Consider the following 8,169-nt stretch of genomic DNA (forward strand, 5'->3'; position numbering starts at 1 on the left):
CCACCACTTCTGTTTTCAGCCCTCCCGTGCCCTGTCTGCAGGCCTCAGCTCATCTTGCTGAGCAAAGTGTTCATGCCCCAAGAGGCACGGGCAAAGAGAGGCCATGAGACAAGCAGGGCTGAGAGGACCACACACGATGCCCATCCCCGCCAGAAACAACGCTGAGGGTTTGGCATCCCAAGCCCCAATCAGTGACAACCCTCAGCCCCACTGCCTCTTACCTCTGGATCTCTGCTTAGCAGCCACTCCTCGGCTGCTGGGCATGGCGGGTCACTTGTCTCCTCCCCAAAGATTTTGCCGCAGTTCTCCACCAGAAACTCCACCGGCACCTTCACCTGCACACGTCAAAGCCCTGGTGTCAACCCAGCTGCCTGAAAATGACCAGGCAGCCCCTGCCTCTCCTGCACCTTGCCTCTGTGCAGAAGGCGGTGGCTGTGGGGCTGCTCTTGCAGGCAGCCACCCCAGCAGCATCTGCCCAAGGGAGGAGGCCTCCAGAGACCTCTGTGCAGCCAAACCCAGAGGCGCTGCGAAGGCTGCAGCTCTGCAGCTCACTACAGCACCAGTACCTTCCCAGTGACCTCCAGCATTGCCTCCAGTGGGAGCAGGCCCTCGTCAGGTGGGCCCAGCAGGTTGGGCCCAACACAGACAGCCAGGTTGCTGCAGCTCATCTTACTGCTGGCTGCATTGCAACCGATATGATGGAGGAGAGCCAACAGCTGCTTCAGAAGGAGCAGATTGGTCACAGGCAACTTCTTGGCCACCCTGAGAGAAGAGGAGCAGAAGTCTGACAAGGCACATGTTGCCCACAGCCATCCCTCAGCCTTGCCCAAGGTGGGCGAGAGCCAGTGGTCACGTCGCACAGCCTTGCAGGTGCTCTCAGCCAGAGGTCAGGGCTCCTGCTTGCTCACCAGGCAGGCTGCTTTCAGCTCTTCCATGTTCTCCTCCCCGCTGGTCTTCTGCATGGCTGCCATCCAGTCCTTGTAGAGGTTGCTCACAAGGAGCCTGCCAGGAATGTTTCAGAGGAAGTCCTGCAATGCCAAGGACTCCAGGTGAGCCTTTGAACGCTGCAGGCCAGCCTGGAGCTCCACCAGCTGCAGCTCAGAAGTGCTCACCTTCAAGATGACAGTGAGCAGCAGCACAGGCTGGCTGGCCAGGTCAACATCTGCGCCATGGTCCAGGGCCTCCTGCAGCTCCCGAACTGCTGTCCCGCTGTCAGACAGGTGGAATATCCCCTCTGTTGATGGTCCTTCCTGCCACAGGGCAGCCAGCAGCTCCTGCAGGAGAGGCGGGAGGACAGTTGCTTGGCAGAGGAGCTGCCTTTCAGCAGTGGTGGCCAGAGCACTGCCTCAGGGCTGGCTCCTTGCTGTGGGTGCAGAGCCCAGTCCCCTGTCCCTGGAGCCCTGGGACACCCACCATCTCTACGGAAAATCCAGGGGGAGGGCTGGGGACCCGGTGTCCAGGCTGGCTTACCTGGATGGGCCGGGGCAGCGTGTTGTCCTCCCCACCGAGGGCTGCCAGAGGCTGCCCAAAGAGCGCCCTGCTGCAGCCGGAGCCCGCCTGCCCTGGTGCCTGGGCAGTAGCCACGCTCTGCTGCAGAGCGAAGGGCCAGGGCAGCCCCCTCCTCCTATTCATGCTGCTGCTGCTCCCTCCTGCTGCAAAGGAAGACAGAGCCAGAGCCCATCAATGGAGACCCTCAGGCCAGCGCTCCTGGAGCCTGCCTGGCCTGCTGCCCAGTGCTGAGCAGTGCAGCAGGACGGGCAGGGAGCCAGCAGCTGCAACTGTGGCTCTGGTTTAGTGGCTGGGATGCTCCCGAGATCCAGCGTGCCACCACAACAGTGGCAGAAGCTTTGTGTCCCCACAGAGCCACATGCAGCAGCCACTGCCCAGCAGGTGTCCTTGTTCATCCAGGTGACTTCCTTCCTTGGGCTGCCCAACCTGCATGGCGACACTCAGGGGACAAGTGAGCATAGATCAACCGCTTGCAGGAGGTGGCCTTTTGTTCCAAAACTCACCTGGTGAGCGACAAAGTCCCTCTCTGATGCTCGATGAGTCCGTGGGAGGCCCTTGCTTGGCATCAGTCTGCAAGAACACAGCAGTGCTTAGCAGAGTAGCCCCACAGAGGAAAGGGCCACCAGTGAGCAGCCACCCAGCACCGAGAGTCTGAGCACGGCAAAGCTGGGAGCCTCTGCCTTCCTGGGCTCTCTGCCCCACGTGGCAGGGTTTCTCTCAGTGCCACCAGCGAGGCCATGCCAGTGTTCCTGGTGGCTCCCCAACCCCTTCCACTGGCCAAGAGGCACTGTGGGACACTCCCTCCCTCTCTCCTGCACAAGCCCATCCCCCTCAACGCACATCCCTGGCACCACAGCACAGCCAGAGGTGGGTGAAAGGCAGCCATCCTCACCCTTGCCTGCCCCTCCACCAGCTTCTCCAGGTTCCTGGTGCTAAATATCCTCCACTGGGGAAGGGAGAAGGATGGGAAGAAGGTGAGCAGTGATGGCTCTGATGCTCAGCTAGAGGACCACTGCTCAGGGACAGAGTCCAGACCAGAGTGACACTCATGGCACAGCGGCAGCTTAGCTCCTTCTCCAGGAGTCTGAGCGATGCCACATGAGTGACTCAGGCTCTCTTGGGTCCTTCTGATGCCCTATGCAGTGGGAAAGGCACAGGGAAAGAGCTGGGTGAGCCCCAGGCTGCCTCTTCTCCCTTGTTCGGCAGCTCTGCCCGAGAGCTGGGGATCTATGTTCCCCTGGCCAGCTGGGAGCATCCCCCTGGCTTACCTGAGCAGTGTGCCCACCCACTGCTCCTTCAGTGCCCAGGAACTGCAGAAAGAGAGGAGACACGGTGTCAGGCCCTACAGCCCCCAGCCCATGGGCAGAGGTGGGTGCCTGCACAGCCCTACCCCGTGGGCAAGGACACAGGGGCAGGATGGAGCCCTGTGGGGCAGGGCAGAGGTGCTGCCCAAGCCCTGGCTCCCTGTGTCCTGCCATCCTGCCCACGCAGCTGCTTTTGTCCTTCCCTTCTGGGGACCAAAAGGTGGCCAGACGATGTAGGATGGGGAAAGGCCCCCCCATCAATCCCTCCCTCCGATGAGCTGCCTGCTCCCTGCCCAGGAGGGGGGGCAGAGGCCATTCACAGGGTGGCATGGGCACGGTTGGGAACCTCTCCTGCCTGGCCATGGGATGTGGTGCCACAACTCACCCAAAGTCATCAATGCAGAAGCCAGTGGACCAAGTGAAGATGAGGGAGGTCCTGCCCTCATCGGTGCCTTCCTCTTCTTTGTGTCCCGCTGCCTGTTTCCTGCTGCTGAGCACCCACAGCTGGTCCAGCACCAGGCGGAGCTGTGGGCGCAGGCTGGTGCCATGTCTGCAGAGAGCAGAGGCGGGCACTGAGCTGGAGGGGGGCTCCTTGGGCTGGGTCCCCACGCGCAGAGCCCTGTCCCCCACCTGCCCTTGGGACGGACATGGGTGCCTCCAGCACCGAGGGGCCGGGGCCTGGGGCTGGTGCCAGGGTGTCCCTGGGCCGGGGCTGGGGGGAAGGGTCTGGGCTCTGAGGGTCTTACCGCAACTTGGCGACCACCAGTTCCTTGTGGAGGAGGAGCAGGCACCTCTCGCTCCTCTTGCGGCCCCGGGTCAGCCGCACGTCTGCGCTCAGCACCAGCTCGGCGTCGCTGAGAGCCTCCCTGCAGAGCAGAGTGCGGCGGGCATGAGCAACGCCAGTGCTGCGTGGCCCAGCTGTGCCCGCATGTCCCTGAGCCCTGGGGGAGCCCACCTGGAGCTGCAGCAGCAGCTGGCCTGGCCCATCCTGCCCGGGAGAGGAGGGCCCTGGCCGTGCACCGAGGAGGGGGCCCAGCCGGCGACGGGGAGGCTGGGGAGCGGGGTGCTGGTGCTGTGGCAGCACTCCTGGGCCAGAGGCTGCCTCCTGCCAGCGCCGCTGCGTGCCAGCACAGCTCTGCCCTGCTGCCTGTGGTGGCCGTGGGCTCCCCGTGACCAACGGTCTGAGCCCAACGGAAAGTGGGCGGGGCCTGGGGGGGCGGGGCCGGGGCCCTCTCCAGTATGGCCGGGCCTGCCTTGCCCAGGGGAGCCCCGAGCAGGACAGGGCAGGGGGCAAGGACCACCTCCCTGCGCCTGCCGGCAGTGCCCCTTGCCCTGGGCTTCACCGCTGGGTCCTGCTCTCAGTTTCCCCTCACCGCATTTACATTTATAAATTTCTTGGACTTTTAATCTGGAAATCAAATCACCCTCCACCCCCAGTTTCCTACTTGCAGCTCAGTACAATGTTTGTCTGTTTGGATTCTCTCCTAGAATAATGCAACATGCTCGTGCCCTGGCACTAAGATAAAATGGGGGGAGGGGGGGAGTATAAAGAAAATACATGTCTTCCACTCAGATTTCGTTTGTCTTCATCTCTGAATTTTCTCCAGTGAATTTGATTTTCTCCATACTTACCACTTCCAGCTACTTTTGTTTAATTTCTGCATGCACTGTGCATTGTTTAACTGTAGAACATTTAGGTCTCTTCAAATGCAGGGAGACTTAGCCACTATTTAGCGTGACTATTATTTTTCCCATACCAGTCCCATTTGTGGAAAATACCATATCAGGTTACAATGAACATATAAGAGAGATAATTTATAAAAAATGAAGGGAATTTGTTCAGTTCCATAATCTCACAAATCAGGCACGACCTTCAGATAAAAACTCTCCTACTTGTCTGCTAGGAGTCAATACACCCCATAAAAGTACGCTTTTTGACTCATCATCTTCATTTTCATCAATATTCAGAGTATTCCTTTGTCAACACCTTTTACTTGTCAAGAAAATGCAAATGCTTTCAAATGTCAAAGCCCCGCTAAAACCATTTTGGCTGGAATATTGTTGAAGACGGCTGGATGGTCTTTGAGTGGAAAGCTCTGGCACTTGCCAGATCTTTCAAATGTGTTACACTTTCTGTGTGCCAGTACTGTGAAAATGTGGGTGGCAACAACGGAACAGATCTCCACTGCACTGGGCTTTGGGCAAGCTTTGCAATTACAGACTAGTATTTAGAAATATCTGTGCTCAGTTGTGCCTGCAAAGACGAGCTGCTGGTGTTGAGAGAAATCAGAGGTTCTGTCCAACAAACAGCTGTGGATGCCTCTAACTGATCCAATAAAAGCTATTAAAGTTATATTCTAATGAAATTAAACCACTTTTCAGATCAAGTAAGTCTATATCAAAACACATTGCTATCAAATCCAAATTCTTCCTTAGTAAGGAATGTAGGACCAGGCACCTGAGAAAGCCACAGGTGTATCTATTTTTTGGAACACCTTTTCAGCAGGGCGTGTTTATTGATATTCTGAGAAGGAGTATCAATAAACTGCACTGCTTGTGGAGACGAAGCTTTTCCAGACAGAACTGCTGACTAGCAAATCTCACATAGTCCCGCCTTGCATTAAGTGCCTGCTTTTGACAGTGGCACTTCAAGGAACGAGTCACAAGGCAGAAGCTTAGATCACCCGAACAATGTAATAACTGATGAAGGACACAGCAGGCAGAGAGCTTTTGGACACCACCTTGTTTTATTTCTGGAGCTGATGAAAGCTGCAATTTGTTACTGAGTTAAACCTTGCAGATTATTGACCCAACAAACCAGATGCTGTACACTGCATCAAAGTCACAACCACCTTATTCAGATCCCTTACCTATTAAATCAAATCTGTACCTGAGAAAAACCACATCACTAGTGAAAAGCATTCCCCCATCAACCATGCTGAGCTGTCTTTAATCAGCATCGTCACCCCAGCCCTGGATTTCACTGCCCTGAATTCATGCAGGATGGCTATGACAACGCAATGCCTTACGGGTGGATGAGCTGCTTCAGTGCAAATATGTTCTCTCTACAAACGTGCTCCATAAATATGCCCCATTTGGTATAAAGACGCACCATTCCTAGGCTAATCTCTGGAAATATCTCTGAAATAATCTCTGAAACTCCCATCAGTGGCTGCTCAGAACATGAGAATATGGATGACAAACCCCAGGAAATCCTCATTTTGAAACCAAACTTCAGAATTAAATCATGACAAGGTGTCAGAGAAAGCTGTAAAATGCATTTCTACCCATCAAGCTCTCTTCTGTGTAGCACACAAGTGGCTGAGTTTGACGCAGAAAGATTTTAAACCAGCTGGATGGGGCAGAGAAGAGTCTATGTACCTTTTGCACATACAGACATGGGAATGATGGGATTTTCCCCCCAAGCTAGTTCAGAGAGTTCTTCGTGGATCAGGTGAATCTGAGCCTTGTCAACACCCAGAACATTAATACCTGAACATGTATAAAAGGTAGAGGGAGATGCTGGAATAAAAGGAACAGTGGGAGCACAAAGATGGCAGAAAGAAGTCAGAAATAATGGAATTTCTGGCCCGTTAATGTACAAGAAGAAGCAAAGCATTAGCTAACATCTTCATGAGACCTTGCGGGGCTGTTACCTGCACTGCACCTGCCACTGGTGCCTGTACTCAGAGGTGGAAGGGAATTGCAATGCAAGAGAAATAGGAAAAGAATGGAACTCCCCAGCTGGACTGCCTGGAGGAACATAGGTAGATGCAAGTATTTTGCAGATGTTGGAGCAAAGAAACAGTACAACCAGGTTTGTGATGCAAGAAGAGGGTCTCAACCAAAGTTTTTCCCAAAGACTGAAATGCTTGAAAAGCATTCATGCTCTGGGTAACCTCACTATGTGTCTTTTGAGAATATAGCATGAAATTCTTTGCCTGGAGTTCCACTAAGCATTGTGTTTCTTCTGTGTAGACTCTAATTCAGAATCCAGGCAGGAGGAGCAGTATCCCAAAAGCACCGAGCGTTTCTGCGAGTCGGTGACTCTACCTGTTATTGAGGCTTATTGACCAGAAATTAGTCCCCCTTCATTCCTCTTCCCTGTATCTTGGGGAAATAGCCTAAAATGAAACTCATTTCCAGAACACATAAACTCTCTTTATATATAAACAAATGGTGCTTTTCTGCCTACAAGCTCTGGACGGCTTTTGGATAGCAGGGCTGGGGCTGTGCACAGCTGTGAGCAGGACCACACTGTTACCATCAAAGCACTGGGACCATCAGCATAAAATAAAAGGATGGCTCTGCTGGGAGAGCAAGTCGTTATCAGTGGGGGAGAGACACATGATGCTGCAGCTCACTGTCTCCATAAGGGAAGGTGCTGAAGTGGAGAGAGGGCAATGTTTGCTTTGGAAACGCAACCCACACAGAACCTCATAGCAGTTGTCCTTGGAAGCCGAGCTCTGGAAGAACAATTTCCAGGATTAAACGGTTAGGTGCAATGTTGATACTACAGGCTTAGTCTGATCCTTAATTTTTGATTTGAACTCACAGACAGGCAATTAATTTAAATTAGGCAGCACCAGAAGGAAAGCTGTTGTAGCAAATTTCTCATCTGTTCATCTAGAACTAGCAGCATTGGTATCCAGTCAAGTTTAATTTATGGCATATTCAGTCTTCTGCTCAGAAAGGCAGACATGGAATTGATCAGACTTTTCCGATATTATCTCTTTTACCTTTTACTTTTGTGGCACTTGCTTTCAAATGCCTGGCACACAAAACACAGCTGAAATGAACGGCAGAGGCAGTAAAATTCCCAGACTGTTAAAACTGATCAAAGCCTGGGTATCCTGGATATTGGTAGTTTCTTTCCCTTTACTAATGAGCTTCCTACAGTCTATAGGTAGGGATCTTTTTTAAGTTGAGTATTTCTTAGAACAAGTATATTCTCCCAGCTACAAGAATAGGTCCTATTATTGGAAATTTACTCCAGCAGCCTGAGCAGACAATAAAAGCCTCACACAAGCAACCTGCCATAGCATGAAAGGATCTTCCTGACTTGCCGTTCGGTTTTCAAATGTTACGTTACTGCCTGTGGAACAGGGTTTAATAGGCTGTATTCCCAAGGCCTCTGACTCCCCTTTACTGACCTGGGTCCCTGAGTTCTGCGTATGTCTTACATCTCCTCGTATGAAGGATACGGACTTTGCTAGAATAAAATCAGAACCCTTTGACCATTTTAGCACATAAAAAGTAAAACCCGTCAAAAGCAAGGCACTGAGGTTGCAAAGCTAATAATTGTAAATTAAAGTGCCATCTTAAGCCAGCTCCCTCCCAAGGCTGTTTATGCCAT

This window comes from Falco naumanni, chromosome 22 (genome assembly GCF_017639655.2).
Source record: "Falco naumanni isolate bFalNau1 chromosome 22, bFalNau1.pat, whole genome shotgun sequence".
In the NCBI taxonomy this organism is placed as follows: domain Eukaryota; kingdom Metazoa; phylum Chordata; class Aves; order Falconiformes; family Falconidae; genus Falco; species Falco naumanni.